The following is a 19,054-nucleotide window of genomic DNA, read 5'->3' on the forward strand; positions in this document are numbered from 1 at the left end:
TACTTATTCTTTGCACTGCATCCTCATGACAGAGAAGCCAGAGTGTGTGCAAAGCTCAACCGTGCTGCCCTGCCTGTGCAGAAAACGTGGGGAAGGGAAGCCAAATGCTCAACTACCCTGACATGTTCTTTCTTGAACACCTTTCCTTTGCATGCATTGTTATCCCACAACATTGGTATTTAGAAGTAAGGATTGGCAATAGGTTTATTAGTATAGGCAAGGTTTGGAGGAAGTTTTGAAGAATTGATGGTCCCCTGCGCAATTAATTGGTTGAGTTAATTGGTCTGTTATGTTCTGCAGCCTGTAACATATTTTGACTGGGAACAAAAACTCCAAAGGTTCCCTGTGGTATTAAATATGGGTGAAGATGCAAACCTTGTATGTTAATGGCGCTGGAGAATGGACACCGCCCGAACGCCCAAGGCCCTGATGCCCTTAGTAAAGACCACCCACCATTGCCCTCCGCCTTGATAAAGACTTAGGTCAAAACACGTGTTGGCTTGTTTCTCACATGCACCTAGCGTCCATGCTAGGCCAATTGGATACCTACCAACTAATAATCCTGACATGTGAACACCAACCAAGAGCTGCTAACCTCTTTCAAACCGAAAAACAGGACATTAAGGTTTAAAAGCATTCTCCAGCGCCATTAATAAACAAGGTTTGCATCTTCACCCATACTTTAATAGTATAGGCCCTTTTATTTTGACAGAGACTCCACTAGGACTGTGTTATTTATTATTTGATGGTTGCAGCTTTCTCCCGTCCTTAGATTTAGGGTTTGATGGGCATTCAACCAACCCATTGAAGTTCAATAAATGGCCTTGAACTGTGATCACATGTGTCTGCCTTCACTGTTTGATACCATGCCTTCCTTACACAAGCCATTACAAAAAGGGAAAGACCATATGCAAATCAAGCTTGGTCCAACCCCAAAAGGGTCAGTCTTGCCACAGCGGTAGTACCCTGGTTCAATCTCTGCCATGCTAATGTTCTTTGTGTGTTGCATGCTGCCAGACATTGTCCACTGCCCATGTATACTGCAACCAACCCTTACCTATGTCCATCTCTTATTCTACTTGTGTACTTTAGCTGTGTTTACTGCAACCTTTCCCTAAGATTGTCAGTGAACTCTGCCTCTAGCCCTACTTCTGTGACATGACCAATTCTACTCTTTATGGCAGTTGCATTATCACCAATGTTTAAACTCGCTGTTTATCAGTCACTTATCAGCTTGCACCTTGATTCACCTATGTGAACAACAGGGGGCAGGGCCAAACTTTGTGTTGATTTTATCTGCATCATCACAATCCCCCCTCTGGTCAATTTGTTGACCACATAGCCTTTTGTTGTCCTCTTATTGGGTCTATTTTTAGAAATCCACAACTAAGAGACCCCATTCAAGATACCTCCCTGCTCCACATACTCCTCTGGACGACATGTCAAGAAACAGCATTCCTCATCTCCTTCATAGTCCACCCAATGCTGTGTATAATTGTGAGCATCTACCAGTGTTTCAAATATTGTTCCAGGGGGTCCCCGAATGGCCTTTCTATGACATGCATACAGGGTTGTTTGTCGGTTTCAAGATGCATCGCGTTATCTTTTCCCAGCACTATTGTGAACATGTGTTTCTCCACTTGTTTCTTCTGTGCTCTTTTACATTGTTTCCATATAATTTGAAGGACACATATGGCAGTCAGTACTAGTACTGCTCTTAGTACCTTAAATGCATTACCTGGACAGTTAGGCACCCATGAGAACAAGTAAGTAAACCAGTATTCATCTTCTGTTTCATCAGTCTCCTGCATCATTTTTGTATACAATTACTGCAGAGATGTTTTTGCTTCTGTCAAGCTCCCATTCTGCTCATCGTGGGCTTTTATAAATGGGCAGCACCTTGAGCCAATATTTGCACTCCATGGAAGTGAGGAGGTCAAGGACATACCTGCTTTGGAGAGTCATCAGTCTGATAGCTCTCAACTCCTCCTTAATTGTGCTAAGCCCCTTTGTAGTGGCACTGATTGTTAGCAGTAACTCCCATATGGTTATCTGCAAACATCTGGCATTTACCTCTGCTTTTAAGCTATTGACAAGGAGGGAAGTAAAAACATTGATGCTTGACTGAATAGCCTATGTTCAGATGGGATGTCACCCAGTGTGAAAAGTAACTCTCTTTTTTTGTCCGCTGTAATGTTTGTGATCGTTTAATCCTTTGTTTGTTATCTGTCAAGGGATATCCACCTATCCGCACCATGTTACTCTGGGACACTACCAGTAGCGGTGCATGGAATACTGCCTGTGAGCATATACCACCCCAATTTCGTGGGGATGCATATAAACCTTTGCATCACAGCCCCAATAGTCTTCCATCAGTAAAACTGTGCCTATTTTCATATTCGGCAAATCCATAATGCAACCACATCCTTCATTGTCTCCTACCTTCACACTGCTGTTGTTTCTGAAGCACAAAGAAGTGTTTACGATCTATATTATGTCTGTTTGCCCTCTTTTATCCTCTATCCAATTCAACAGGTTGGCAGTTCTTGTCGATTACTCAAGACATTCATTATTGGCATTTGTCAAAATTCCCTCCCATAGCCCTATCAGAGGTTTTACTCCATATCCCATCATTCCTTCTACCCATCCTTCAGGAGTATACACTTTCCCTATTATATGGACCGGTGGCCCATCCCAACAGAAAGGTATTTCTTTCCACTGTGAATCTGTGCACTTCAACAGTGGATGTTCAATCATAGTTTCCTCACCGCTGCGTGGCCCTGATAATGAATATTTCATGACCATTTCGTTTGTTCCTTTCACTTTCATTTGTTTAAAAACGTTTTCTTCATAAGGAGAGTTTGCTTTTGTAACCCCTGTTATATAGGGCCTTCTGCCCTGAAATTGTCCTCTCGTTTTTGCACATTTCAAGATGAGTTAGGCAGTGTGCTGTCATTACTGGTATCTTCTTGGCCACACACACTTTGGAAGTGCTCAAAGCGTGTGGAATGAGAGAGTACATAAAGCAGTTCTCATCCGATTTTTCTCTCCCCACCTTTGTCAGGTGCAGAGGCATCACGAGAGGGTTATGGGGAGGCTTTAGTCCTGGCTCTTTTAATTGTAGTATTTTGGTTGTAGCTCAGGGGCTACAACCAAAATACTTGCTAGCCTTCAGTTCTGACAGTCCCGACATTAGTGTAGGCCCGGATATTATCCAGACCTAGCAACACCCCTGGTCATGTCTTTGTAGCATAGATTGTTTATTTTTTCATTATAACTTTCAAAATGATATCTCAAGAAGTGTTCTTCATCAGTCACACCTCTTCTAACTCTACTTATTTCTCCTCTCATGTTAGCAGCTATATTGATGCTGTCATTGCTAATAAATCTAATTGCTATTGTATCTAAAAACCAAAAACAACAAAAAGAAAAGAAAAAAACAGCACTCATTCTGTTGATATAGTCCATTTTCTTTTTCTAGGCACATGTTGGTTCAATAAAGAAAACATGTCCTTTTCCCTTGAAAAATACATCTTTCTGTGGTGCGACATCATGTGTCACGTTGCTGATCAGCTCTCACTATCGCTCTTGTCTGTGGTCTGGTCAACTCTCCTTTTTCTTCTGGCCTCCCTTCTTCTGACCAACAGGAGGGCCCTGCCTCTAAACAGTTTTACATCACCTATATTCACTGAAGCCTTTTTAGCTCACACTTTTATCGAGGAGGGGGTTGCGTACTGGACAGAATATGGGCCCTCAAATCTCAGTTTATGCCACTTGCAGACAAAGTTCTGCACATAAACTAAATCCCCCGAGAAGAGTTGGAGGGGTGGTATTACAGCATTTACATCTACAATTCCCTGTGCTTGATTCTAGGCCCCCTGTAACACCTGGATCTGTCAAGAAATTAATTTGAAACATTTAGTCATGCAGTTAGATAATCCATGATCTAATATTCCAACACTGTCGCAGAACTCTCCCAGTGCTACCGAGTACAAGTGGGAGGTGCAATGGGGACATGCATTCTTCTGCCCATCACTGTTTCATGAGGCTTGAGGTGGTGATCTGAGCCTGGCCGATTGCGTAAGATGAAGAGAGCCAGGGAAAGGGAGTGAAACTCATTTTTTTCAGTGTGTTTCACAATTTTGCAATGTGTTCCTTCAAAAGGCTGTTGAGACGCTCCACAACACTGTTGGCCTAGGGTGATTGGCAGAACAAAGCCTGTGTTTAATGCCAAGCAGGGATGTAATTTCAGGAAATAATTTGTTTGCAAAGTGTGGTCCATTATCTGATCATATCACTTTGCATACTTCCCATTGGGGATGCATCTCATGTACAATGAATTTAGCAGCCGGCTTGGCATCTGCATGAGTACATGATCCTGCCTATATCCAGCGTGAAAAGGGGCTTGCTACTACGATCATGTAACGATAGCCATTACAACTTTCGAGCATATCGACATAGTCTATATGCAAATGCTGAAATTTGCCAGTAGGGTGCAGTATTGCTCCGCTCAACGTTTTCAAAGTATATCCAGCAGTATATTTCTGACATGCTGAGCAATTTATGATAACATTCACAGCGTGTTCATGCAAGTTATGAATAAACCATTCTTCTGAAAGGGTTGCTGCAAGACATTCCCTTGTGGTGTGTGCTGGGTAGTGCAGCTGCAAGTAACTCAAGAGGCATTACAGGCTTTTATGTATGTCTCGTTGCCACACTAGCTCAGTGGGGGACAATGAACACCCTCTCTTTACCCACATGTTCTGTTCATATGATGGTACGCACCACTATGGCTCAATGAATTGTGTCAATAGTAATGCATTATATCTTGCTCTCACCATCATGTTGTGCTCTTTTTTATGTGTAGTATAGTTTATTTCTTGAATTTGTAAAAAATATGCTGCCCTTTTTGCTTCTGTGTCTACTGCTTCAGTACCATGGAAAATCAAATCTGTGCCATTAGTATGGGCTGCGCATTTCCCCACAGCATGCTGTTGGTTATGCCAGCACCTCGATCAATCTTTCTAATAATGCGGCATGCTGTACTGGAGTGCTGCCTGCGTGCTGAAAACCCCTGCTTTTCCACAGTTCAGTCCTGAATGTACTGTGGCTGAATCTGAATATATCGTCACTACCTGGTCCTCATGTTGATCGAATGCAATTATCATTGCCACTAACTCTGCCGCCTGTGCTGAGAAATGCCTGGGTAACATCGCACTTCCTCAAATTCATCACCTTTCTTTTTTACCACTGATGCACCCATATGCCTCAAACCTGTGCTCCGATCTATCGTTGATGACCCGTCAATGAAGACCACCTCTCCTTCCTCTAGTGCCATCTCCTTAATCTGGGGCACGTCATCGTATATATATACGTGTGTAGTAAAATCATGGACCCAATCTCCTCCCTCAACTAGTTCAGCAATAAATGTTGCAGGGTTCACTGTGCGGCACCTAACAATTTTAATTGATGGGCTGGACAGGATAACCTTATATTCAGACACCAGTTGTGTGGTGAATGTGGATGTTGGCTTCTCATGAATGGCGAAGAGGGCATGTTCCATGTACATGGCCATGGAGCAGACCATTGTTATTGAGGAACACATTTCTATTGCAAATGCTGCTGCAGCTAGCACTTGCTCGCATTGGTAATGTCCCCACATCACCAGATTCAGAATCCCACTGTAATATGCTAATTGTTTGTCTCCTATTGATTTCTTTTGTGTGAGGACAGCCATCATCACATACCCATTTGAATGGGAAAACAAGTAAAATTCTTCTTTGTAATCTGGCATTCCCACCAAGGGAGCTGTACTTATGATTTTTGCATTTCATCATATGCATCTATCCTCTCACCTCTCCACAATATAGTGCTGTATTATTTCTGTGCTTCCTTTAGTCCTTCCAATAGGGGTTGAACATACTTGCTGTGGTCAAAGACCCAGACATTGTAGTAATTAAATAGCCGCTAAAATTGTTACAATTCTTTCACTGTCTCTAGTCTTGTCTCTGCTTTTTCAGGTGTCACCTATCTTCCGTCTTTTGATGTTAACTGATCCAAATAAAGTATTTATTTCTGACAGTACTGCAGTTTCTCCTTGTCCACTTTGTATCCCTTTTCAGCCAACATGGTCAATATTGTCACTGATTCTGTCCTGCAATCCTCCTCTGTGGAGCTACACACTAGCAGGTCATCTACATATTGTATGATGGTACTGGGGGCTGGAATTTACCCAAGTCCATTTGAAGCACCCTATTAAACACACTAGGGGGCTCACAGTACCCCTGTAGGAGTCTCATGTGTTATAGTCTGGTTGATCTATAGGTAAACACTGCAAATATTGTGAGTCTTTGTGTAAGGTCATGGGAAAGAAGGTATTCTTCAAATCAATCACTGTAAAATGTGGTGCAGTAGGTAGTATGTTACACAAAATGGTAGCTGGATTGGGCAAAACTAAAAATTCGCTCTCCACAATGTTGTTTAAAGGGGGCAAATCCTGTATAAATCTCCAAGCCTGCAACTTTTGATATTTTCAGAGTCTGTGACAAATCTGAGGGTGTTGTCCCTTTTCCCTCAAGGGGAGCCCTTTCCCATGGGGCCAGGGCAGTGCGTCCACAGTACAATAGTCCCCCTGTGGGTGGTGCACCAAAGGAGGATCACATGAGGGAGGAACCCCCTTATGGGATTAGGTACAACCATGTTCAGATAATGTGTTATTCCCCCGCATAAGTACACCTAAACCCTTCCCCGATGCTAAATCCTCCTTTCCCTTCTTTGGACAGGGCCAATGTCTGCTATTGTCAAGTTAGCCAACCTAATATACTTGACAGGATTAAAACATCAAGTTATGCTGCATATACCTATATTTCAAGTATTGGGAGACTTAATCTACTTTACAAGACTGAAAATGTAGAGAATGAAAAAGCATTCTATATCTGACTTTATTTTATGTACTGAGACAAAGAAGATGACCAGGAGTCCAAGGATGGCTCTGGAGAAGCAGAGTGTGCGCTCTCAGGAGTCCAAGGATGGCTCTGGAGAAGCAGAGTGTGCGCTCTACCTTCTCAACTAATGTGATTGGCCCAAAGCAATCCCATTTTCCAAATCGGGAGTTTAAATATACCACAACTGAGATGTGAGAAGAGACTTGTCCTCCAAGGAGGAAGGTAGTGAGCCATGCAGCAGTCAAGCAGATGAGAGCAAGCAGGAGGGAAACCACAAGCAGATGAGGAGAAACCGAACGTGGTCCAGGAAGCAAGGACTGCTCGGGCTGCAGCGGAGAAGAACAGGCAGACATCCAGAGCACCAGTCCATGAGAGAGGAGGCACCACCAGCGAGAAGCAGACATTTGCAGAGGTGCTGCAGACCGACAGAGGCCGAACACTACCTGAGCCTCAAGAGATGCAACAGCTGTTCAGGATACAATGGTACCTGCCAGGAAGAAGCAAACAGGTACGTGGGTTGCCTGAGAGGTGCTTCAGGCCCAGGGGAGCAAAGGGGTGATGGCGGAAGCAGGAACAAGAGTGTCAGGGACCCTGGGAAATAAGTACGAGTCAGGGACCCACACCCATATGAGAAACATAAATAAAAGCCAAGCAGAATATTGCGATCCTGGGACCCTCACCCATATGAGAAATGGAAACAAAGTGAATCAGAATATTGTGAGTTTGGAACCGCTTCCAAAGAGAGACAGTCCACAATAGGGCAGCTGTTTGGTAGGAGAGTAAACAAAGAAGTTTTGAATAATATGAGTCTTGGACCTGCACCCAAAGAGGGACAGTCCATGAGAGAATGAAAGCTTGGCAGGAGAATATACCAAGCCAGTTTAAATATTGCAAGACTGGGACCAGCACCCAAATGAGAAATTCATGATACCATAACTGCTTGGCAGGAGAGTGAACCAAGCAGTTATAAATATTGCGAGTCTGGGACTCGAACCCAAAAGAGGGACAGACTATGAGAGGACAATTTCATTGCAGGGGAGTAAATAAAGCCATTCGGAATACTGCAAGCCTGGGACCCACACCCAAAATAAGTAAAGAATATATATTGAAACAAATCCTACGCTTGTCAAAAGGAGTGTGCCAAGTTGATGGGATAAACAGTAGAAATACAAGGAGCATATTCTTGTGAACTGCCTACTGATCATTGTATAAGAAAACACAGGCCTTAGAGGCCCCAGAAGGAGAGAAACACTACACAAACAAATCTAGGGAAAGGACTGTTAGGCAGAACTGCATGCAGTACCTTCTGGGACCAGCACACACAATTAGAACTACAGGTGTAAGCAAAACCAACCTTTGATATATGTCTGTACTACACAGTTTTGTGGTAGCGAGCTGAGCAGCCAGGCTTATCTCAAGAGGGAATGTGAGCAGTACAAGGATGTTACACAGAGTGCTTACATCACAGTGGTTCAATAAACACTCATACTCAAGGTTTCTTGGTAAAACACTTAGTAATTTATTACACAGTCATTTAGAAAACATTCACTAGAAGGAGGCAACTTAATATTATACACAAATATACTTCAATACTAAACCAATATGTTTCTGAGTAAATTAGGCTCCCCTGAAATAGGAGCAAAATAGCATTTCATTTACTTTGAATGGGAGTTAAAAGGCACAAGGTAATAGAATAGATCACAAATACTTCCTTAGGCAGTGCAAATAGTTTCAGTTCACTAGGGGACTCAATTCAGTTCAATAGGCCTGGGCCAAAGTCAATGGGCTAGTGTCTTGGATGGGAAAGAGCAGTTCTTGTAGTAATCGGTAAAGTCTTTGCCTATGTTCTCAGAAGTAGTTTGTACAAAAAAGAATCATATGCTGGGTCACAAGCTGATTAGGCCTGCAAGTTGGGAAAGTTTCATGAACTTTCACAGTGAGAGGAAAGTTCTCTCAATCAGGTTAATTTGTACCTGAATATGAAGAAAGATGCAGCTGAAGACGTTGGTTCCTGGCAGTTCCTGCAGATCTCACTGTTCCTGAGGTCTTGGGGACAGGAGGGAGGATGTCGGGGGACTCCTGCACTGCACGAGGACGGGTCAAACAAGCTGGCAAAATGGAAGGTCTTCAGTTCGAGTAGCTGTCATCAAGCACACAAGCTGGTGTCCTTCCCCCTGGTTAATCCTAACCAGCTCTGGGAATGGTATCCAGGTGGCTTACAAGTTGATTGGTCCCACCAACTCAAAGGGAGAAGTCATCCTTGAAGGGACTTCTCTGTCGAGATGAACGATTCGGACCTGCAGCAGGGCTTCACCGGGAAAACCAACAGTCCAGGAGGTGCCGCAGCCATCCTCTTCCAGCTCGTCTTCGGTTCTTTCGTTCCAGAGGTCGACTCTGCTTTCCAGTCCAAGAGACTCGCCTTTTAAACAGTTTTCTCCCTTTCATTCCAGCCTAGCAGCCACTCACCCAGCAGGATCGCTGTCCTTGGCCATCAGCCAGCGAATCACGTCAGAGTGCATTTGGGTCTCCTAGGAGACTAAGCACAGGGAGTTTCGGGCACCTCCCTCACTCCCTGCCCAACCCAGACACTCAGACGCCAGAGGCGGTCTTCAGTCCTGAAGCCCGACAAAGGCATAGAAACAAAGGGACCAAACCTGGTTCACAGAGATAAACTCTAGAAGGACCTTTCCAAAAAGAAATGGTGAAAAAAAAGAACACCGGGACCTATTTAAACATAGGGGCTTAAGGCGCCATCTTGAAAAACATGTCTCCCACGTTTTTTAGCTACCGGTGTTCGCGGTCGGGAAAAATCATGGTAGTTCGTTGTATAACCACTTCCACCAGAGAATTCGATAGGAAAAGGTAGCATTTGACTGCTACATGAGTTTCTAGACACAGGGGATACCAGGTAACTGCTCCAGCACACTATAGCAAGATAGTGGGTGCTGGGTCTAGGAATTTAAAGAGACTAGTAAAGTCAATTTAACCTTACATTCTCTGGGAAAAAGTATTTTATCCCAGAGTAGGTATTTAAACCTTCGGGAAGTCTAAAAAGACATCCCTGTGTTACTGCATGAAAAGATGCCTATGGAGTTATCTTAAAACTCCATAATCAAAGAACACAAGACTAAAACACACATCAAAACACATGAAAGAGTGGGAAAAAAGACTCACACTCTTTCCAGGTAGAAAAAATCAAGTCCTCAAAATCCTGCAAAGTTGCTGGGGGTCTCTAAGGTGAAGGGAATTAGCACATTTATGAGAATTCTCCCTAGCAAGGACTATGACCCTAACCCAGTCCTACAGTTTTAAATATTTCTTTATTTTTATCACTTTTGATTAACTGAGAGACTGGTAACTTTTCTGTTGGTTGTATCTACAAAGAACACTTTACATTGGGAAGAGATCATCCTTGCACAGTCGGTTTATGTTATTAGTGTTAGGGACAGAGGTAGGCTTTTTGAGCCATGACAGTGAACGATATTATAGTTTTGGATATTCTGACAATATCTTTAGTTTTGTTAGAGGCAGGAAAACCCCTCTTAGTTTAGGGACAGAGAGGCATTTTTCCAACCCTTTTTCATATTATAAAAGTTGCTGCCCAAAAACATGTCACTACTGTGTTTGATCCTTAGTTCTGCACCTTTTGAATTCTGTTGCATTTACATAATGAATACCTGGAGTCGAACATATTATTCCTTCTTCAGTAAATGAAATCTTCATATTCAGTTTGCTCATTATATCTCTCCCCAATATGTTCACAGAAGCCTTTCGGGAATACAACAATAGTGCAGCTAATGAATGCTTACCTACAGTTATGGGCAATTTTTCTATAAATGGAACATGTGTCATAGCCCCAGAGACTGCTTGAATGTTCATCACATTTTCTGACAGGGGAAACCTCCTTTCCTTGACACAAGATCCTGTTGACCCGGTGTCTACTAAAAATGAAAATGTTCTCTCTCCTATTGTTACCTCCATCCGGGGTTTCTCACCCAGGTCGGAATTTACTGATATTACTGGACACATGAAGGCGCTCTGTGGGCTGTAGTGTTGCAGGTACATGCTCATCCCTATCCCTGTAGAACAACTCTCTCCCACAACGGTTACTCCCCTTACACGGGGCAGCAGTGTTTCCGTCAATATGTTCCCTTCCCACTGTCCAAACTGCTGGGTTTGCATTTGTAGTGTGTTCAGTGGCTGTTGTTGTGTTTGTGGTTGCTGTATCTGTGATATCGATATTTATGGCTGTTGCTGCGATATCTGATGTTGTGGCTGTGGTGTGTATTGTGTTCCTTGTTCTGCCGGTAACTGCTCATTACCTTTTGAAAATGGTTGTTGTTGGAAATCAAATGGGGCCATATTGTTACCATCCCTGCTCCACCATCCCTCTGCTCCTACATGTCTGTGAATAATGCCCCATTTTTCCACATGTCCATCATTGCCCTAAACGTCCTCCGGGAACCCCCAAATCATGGCCTCATGCCATCAAATCCCCCTTCAAATACATTTCCATTCCCTCTTCCTCTAAGCGCATATCCCCTCCCTCTGGGGTAATAATTACTTCCACTCTCCCTGCTAAATATCCACTGGTTCCTGGCTGTAAACCGTCCTGCTCATGCTGCTCTCTGCTCTCCCCCAACATTCGTTATCATTGTTCCCTCCACGGATATCTTTGACAATTTCTTTTGCACCAATTTCGCATCCTCCCTCCGCCTCATCAATTGTATTCCTTTCCTTCTCCTGTTTCATTCAGCAAAAATGAATTATGTTCAGTTGCATTTTGGCTATGGTTTTACCTGAATCCACACTAATGACCCCAGCAGGGCCCTCATCTCTCAAACCACAATCCCTCCTTCTGTGCCTACTCACCCTCGTAGTAACGCCTGCTCTCCTACTCACTCCATTCCACTACGTGGAGCTCCAGTCACTGACATCCCAACCCTCAAGGGAACTCTTATCAATGCTTACTCCCTGGTCGCCCATGCACTTGAAATTGCTGACCTCATTACTACTAACCAACTGGACTACCTGGCCGTAACAGAAACCTGGCTACACCCTATCACTAACCATCCCTGACAATTATGCAATTATCCGTTCAGACAGAGGCACTGGTAAAGGTAGCAGAGTGGCCTTCATAGCCAAATCGCACCTGAACCTTAGAGAATTCCCGAACGCAGGCCTCCCTTCAGCGGAACTCCTGTCAGTTAAACTCCCGCTCTCAGACACTCGCACCCTGTTACTTCACCTAGTCTATCGACCCTCAGGAGCCATCTCTTCCTTTGAGGAAGACATTATCCACCTCTTAACCCAAAATACTAAACCAGACTCGCAAATCTTTCGACTGGGAGATCTCAATCAAGTTCTCCATGACTCTAATGATACTAACGCCACCACTCCAGACAACGCCATCACACTTCTTGGCTTCAAACAACGTATTAACGAACCTACCCACTCCAAATGTAGAACGTTGGACTGGCTGGCTGACCTTACCTGCTCCACTACAATCCTTAACAATACACCTTTGGCATGGTCAAACCACCATTGCATCACCTTCACCATATTAAAAGGTGCCCACACCAACACCCATACTGCCCTTGCCCCACAATCCCTGTCCTGCAATAAACACCATATAACCCTAGACAGCCTTCCACCTCTGCTACAGCCCATTACTGATTTTCCACACAACTCAGACTTGGACCTTCCCTCTCTGGTTGACATGTACAACGGCACCATAGAACAAGCCCTAAATCAAATTGCACCACTAAAATTGAGAAAGGCTAAACCGGCTGCCCATTTAAATAAATGGTTCTCTGCTGAATGAAAAGCACTATGCACCGTTAAAAGATAATCCAAAGCCAACTGGAGAAAATACTCCTCACTTTCCAACAAGGAAATGTTTTTCACTTCTGCGGCTACCTACAAAGCTGCCATTACCAATACCAAAAGAGAAATCTACAACGCCAGAATCCAGAATGCCAAATCTGGTACTAAAGAGCTCTTTTCTATTCTAAGAGAACTGGAGTATCCTGCACTGCCTACAGAAGATTGCATTAAAGACAAGGCCTGGTGTGCTTACATCCAGAAAGCGTTATCAGACAAAATAGCCTTACTTCAAACCAAAATAAAGACCAAAAAGAATAGTTTAGCTCCCAGTGTCCACTCACGCAAACCGCCTGTCCCACAATTGCCCTCATGCCACCTTTTCCACTACTCCCCAGTAATTATTGAAGAAATGGTAACTATAATCTCGAGCCTCAAACCCTCTAACTTACTGGCAGACTCATGCCCAGCTCCAGTTATCAGAAAAAAAGCATCACTGCCCTAATTAACTTATCCTTTAAAGCTGCTCAGTCCCCAACAATCTTAAAGAGTTATGGGTCATGCCTCTCCTCAAAAAACCCAATCTAGACCCAAACATACCGACACATTACAGCCCCATACCAACGTCCTATTCCTCCTAAAAATACTAGATAGAGTAGCCTACCCCCAAATTCAAAAACATTTGGAAGACAACAACCTTCTCAGCTTGCGACAGTCTGCCTTCAGACCTACGTATGGTACTGAAACAGCCCTCCTGAATCGAAATGGATAAAGCCAAAGATAAGGGTAACCTAGCCATCCTGCTTCTGTTGGATTTATCAGCAGTGTTTCACCTGGTCGAACATCAAATCTTGACCAAACACCTGTCAACTGCCACAGAATTTTCACTGAATGCCACCAGTTGGATCCAATCCTTCCTCACAAATAGAACAACAAGGGTTTTCGCACCCACATCATCTGCTGAGCCAGTTCCCATCCACTGTGGAGTCCCTCAAGGGTCCTGTGTTTCACCCTTGCTTTATAATATCTTTACTAAGCTCCTCTTTTATCGTCTTGATAACCTGGGTGTCACCTACACAAACTATGCGGGTGACACTCAGGTCCTCATTACACTCACTGGTTGCTATGAAAAACACTTCAAAAAGCTAAATGAAATCTATCACGAAATACAGGCCTGGATGGCTACCCACAGCCTTTGTCTAAACAACGACAAGACAAAACTTCTGATCGTTGGCTCCCAAGTCCATCTAAACAAACTTGACCTTCGATACAAAACCTTCAACATTGATGGCAATGTCATCAAAGTCTCCAAAGAAGTAAAAACTCTTGGTGTTTACTTAGATTCCACCCCCTCCCTCAAAAAACAAGTAAACTCCACAGCCTCCACCACAGCATACACCAACAAATTAATCAATGCCTGAAAACACTTTCTGTCCGCAAATAGCTGCCTCATACTAGCTAGGGCCTTGATTTTGTTCAAATTGGACTACTGTAACACCGTTTTCCTAGGCTCTACTGATCGCAACCTGAATAAATTACAAGTTCTCCAGAACAATGCCCTTCGATGTGCCCTGAACATACTGCGCTCCAGTCATATCTCGTCCATTAGATGAGACTCACACTGGTTACCAGTATGCGACAGAATTAGACTACGCACACTTGTCATCACACACAAATGCTTGTCAAATACAGCTTCCCAAAATCTGATGGACAAATTCTCGAGATACCGTTTATCCAGACCTACCAGATCGCCTTACCAACAGTGCCTCAATATACCCAACTACAAACAGAAAACAGCAGGGGGGTCGAGCTTCCCGGTGCTAGCAGCCAAGTGCTGGAACACCCTCCCCACAGCCATTAGAGCCAAACCCTCCTTCTGGACTTTTAGATCAAAAGTAAAAGAAATGCACTTTGCCCAGCAACATTAGTTCATTCCTCACTCACGATCTGCTTCAATCCTTTCGGACCACTGTGAAATTACAATTCTTCTCCCTTTCTATTCAATTGCTGTACCATCACTATTGCTATATTTTTTTACCACTGCTCGTCAGCCTGGGGAGTACTTGTTCCCAGCCTAACGTATCCTCTTGACATGTATGTTGTTGTCATACTGAGCATGCTGTAACCTGGTCCTTATTTAACTAAACTAAACTACTTTTTAAAAATGTTTTGAACATCTTCAGGGAGACCCTAACTTAAGATGTGATAAAACATGGGTATACTATTGTCCCAATTCCTTCTCGTCTCCAATCACCAACCCTCATTTATTTCCATTTTATGTTATGATCGTGCTAATGTCTGATGTGTCTGGGGATTTTACCCGTAATATCCTCCAAACATCTGCTTGGCAATTGTTAAAAGGTGACCCATCATGTGTGGTAGTTTGTGCTGTCACCGTTATTGCTATGCGATTTGTTCGACGGCCTCACAAGTTCCTTAATCTCTTTACACATGGTGTTTTCCTTCCTCAATTTACACATGGTGTTTTCCTTCCTGAATTTACTGGGAGAAGCTCCGGGAGCGATGGACCCCCATTCTGTTGTAACTCATTATCCCACCAATGTATTAGTTGATAATACTTTTCCAGGCATGTCTGGCTGCATCCCTCTAAACTTACCCCACGCTATTTGGGGCCGTTCACAATCACAGACAAGATAAATCCGGTGGCTTATCGACTTGGTTTACCTGCTTACATGAAGCACATTCATCCAGTATTTCATTCTTCCCTACTAAAAGAATATAAAGAGGACAGTCTCATAAGAAGGATTCCGAGAGATCACCGACCTCTGGATCTTCCTCCGGATGAATATGAGGTTGAGGCCATTCGGATTCTCGTTACAAAGGAGGACGGTTGGAGTACCTTATTCACTGGAAGGGGTACTCACAATCAGAAGACTCCTGGGAACCAGTCTCCCACGTGCATGCACCTCGCCTGGTGAGGAGGTTCCATAGCCTTCATCCAGGGAAGCCAGGAGGGATGCCCCTCAGGAGGGGGCATACTGTCATGCCGTTTACAAGGAGATCTCCCTGGCGACTTGATAATCAATGGAAATTGCACTGCCATTGAACTGTTCCGTCTTTTTCCCTTATCTCTGTCCGTCACGCTCTAGTCTTTTTCCACGCTCACTTAATGGTCTGCGTCTCTTAACCACGCCTTCCCGCGTTGTTTGGCGCATTGCAACCTCTTGCATTCACGCTCCGTACTCCGCTCTGTGTATACTCCCTCTCCGTTCCTTGAACAGTATCCATTTTCCTGTTCGGCGCCCCGCCGTTCGCGGGTGCCCTTTTCTGGTACTACTTTCTTTCTCTTTCCCCAGCCGGCTCTTCGGCTCTGCCTTTCTGTCTTCCTTACCTGCATTCTGTTCTTCTTCCGGATTCCCGTTCTATTCCTCTTTAATGTTTTTTCCCGCGTTCCTCTTATCCTTTCCTCTGAGTCTTTTCCAATTTCTTCTTGGCTTATCCCCGATACTTTCCGTTCTTACCCACGTGAACCTGCAGCCTCCAGTTTTCGTCTCCTCCTTGAGCCTTTGGAAGCTGTGTACCTTACCCAACCTGGTCGCTGCCCTTGTCTGGAGGCCTGTAACACCGCCATACCTTGGCCAACCTGGTCGCTGCATTTGTCTGGAAGCCTGTAACACTGCTACAAGACCCCGTATTTAAGAGAGTTTTTTTTAAGCTTCAGCTTTTTTCCTCTCTTCACGGCCTCTCCGGCAGGGGGTCCCTTGTACCCCTGTTCCATCAGGGCGACAGGGTGGCTTCCAACCATAGAAGGCCATACCTCTTCACAAAAAGAAAATCTGCGAGAAGAAAGGGGCGAAACCAAGATCTTTCCACAGAGGAATCAGGTGAGGAGGAGTGGGTTCAGAAAAAAGACATTTCTGGGTCTGGGTCTGAGGAAGGTCAAGATATAACTGATACAGCTGGCAGTTTTGACAGAACCGCAGCCAGGCCATGGGAACAGGAGGAGGTCCCAGTTCCCCGATAAAGCTCAACCCATGGGAGGACATCTGCGCCAGCATGATAGGGATGAAAGGCATTGAAGGTGTTGGCGAGATTGAGTGTGGGGCCCTAACATCCGGCGATGGAGGTGAGTGTCCAAAGTAAACAATGATATGCCAATTCTTATGAAAGTCATCCAATATGTCAGTTCAAAGAGTCAGGTCATGGTCGCCCAAATACACACACTCCCACCAAAGTAGGCTGATGCATCACAGACACATGCAGATGCCTGGTGCAAGGCAATTACGTACATGACACATACCACACAAAGTTGGAAATGCCACACAGCATGCATGGCCAAAATACTATGCATGTCAGATAGCACTGATCCTGGGCAACATGAGTGACGCCGACGTATGCCTGCATTAACCACCCATGTATCAAAGAACGTGCTCCTCCAAACACAAACGCCTATTACCCCCAATTGTGTGGATGAGCAATTGTCCTAATGTATGGATGATGCCTATCAAAACATCACTCATGCCGTTCCTCTCTTCGACTCCCACAGGCACTGGCCATGCCAGCGATGGTCAGGACGCAACCCCTGCACATGCCACACCCCGGAAGAGGTCGCGGGATGACAGCAACCACCCTTCAATCTCGAGAGACCAACCCAGGAGGCACCATGTACCAACATGCAAGCCACCCCAGGTACCCATTGCACCGGTGCCACCAAGGCCCGTGGAGGGCGAAGCACGACCACCAGCTCCACCCATTGCTCAGCCATTGCTCAGCCTGATGACGCATGCGAGGCACCACAATCGGAGGAGTAGAGTTTGGCTGGGAAAGTGGCAGCCACGGCACCCCAGACTGTGGAGGACACACAGGAGGACATCTGGGTCCCCATGGAGGACGATCTTTTGGAAGTGGTCCATACCCCAACTCCACCAGCATCCCCCCAAGTATTGTCGCTCAATACAGAGCAGGCCACCACCCCGGAGCAGTCTGGTCATGACCAGACGGAGGGACACTTCAGTCCAATTTTCCGGGCTAGGGAGGCTGAGCAGACTGGGCAGGACAGCCAGGGGCTGACTACCTCCACAGGTGCACCCGCAGGGCCGCAGCAGGCTGGCCTGCTTACTGCCCTTGTGCGGGAGTTCATCCAGGACAACAGACTGGCCAGGGAGGAGTGGTGTCAGGACTTAGCTGCACTAGGCAGGTCCATCACGGACAACACTGCCTCCATGGTGAAATCATTCTCTGAGAACACCAGCCTCCTCTCGGTCCTCCGGCAGGTGTAAGGCCGCATAGCAGATGCCATGAAGGCAGGGCAACCAGCTACACAACCACAGCAGGCGGCCACACCGTCTTCCTCTAGTTCAACGCAAACAGGCCCGCTCCGCAGGTCGGGCCGTACCCAGCGCCGGCAAGACATGCCGTCCCCTGGACTAGGGAGTGCCAATTAATTGTCAGGGCAGCCTCATGTAGGCTCTATGGGACTTGTGTGGGGGAGTTGTGGGAGGAAGGTGAGGGGGTTGAGGGTGTGTGGGGGAGTTGTGGGGGGAGGCAGAGGGGGGTGAGGGTGTGTGGGGGAGTTGTGGGGGGAGGGAGAGGGGGCGAGGGTATGTGGGGGAGTTATGGGGGAGAGGGATGGGGGAGAGGGTGTGTGGGGTAGTTGTGAGGGAAGGGGGAGGGGGTGAGGGTGGTGGAGGGTTTTTTCACTTACGTTTACATTGTTACATTTAATACACCAGTTGTGTGAAAAACAAGACCTGAGTGGACATTCATCATTGCGCATGTGTCATTTATTCAGTTACAGTGCATAGTGTAGATGTACCCTCACACCCAGTGCCCTCTGTCCAACCATCATGTCACCCTCTGCTGCCATGTGTGTCACTAATATTGTGCAATCACTGACTTGCGCACAGTACGGCCCTCCTGTGCATCGCCACTGCAATGATGTCCAGCCACATCTTCTTCTACCCCTTCATCATCACCAGGTGGTAGCAGTTCAAAGTCAGGGGGCAGGGGCACGTTCCGGCGGATGCACATATGGTGCAGCTTGACACATGCCATGATGATCTTGGCCACCTTCTCATGCCTGTAGAGGAGTTCCCCACCCGACCGGCTGAGGCAGCGAAATTGTGCCTTCAACAGGCCAAAGGTCTGCTCGATGTCCACACGGGTACAGGTATGGAAACGATTGTAGTCCTCCTCATGCCTGTTCTGTGGGTTTTGGACCGGGGTGAGGTGCCACGGCTTCAAGGGATAGCCACTATCACCTGTATGAGAGGCAATTAAAGGTAAATGTCATGCGAATAATGTTGGACAGCTGTACTAGTCACACA

Source organism: Ambystoma mexicanum, chromosome 7p (assembly GCF_040938575.1).
Source record: "Ambystoma mexicanum isolate Mex_15411 chromosome 7p, UKY_AmexF1_1, whole genome shotgun sequence".
In the NCBI taxonomy this organism is placed as follows: domain Eukaryota; kingdom Metazoa; phylum Chordata; class Amphibia; order Caudata; family Ambystomatidae; genus Ambystoma; species Ambystoma mexicanum.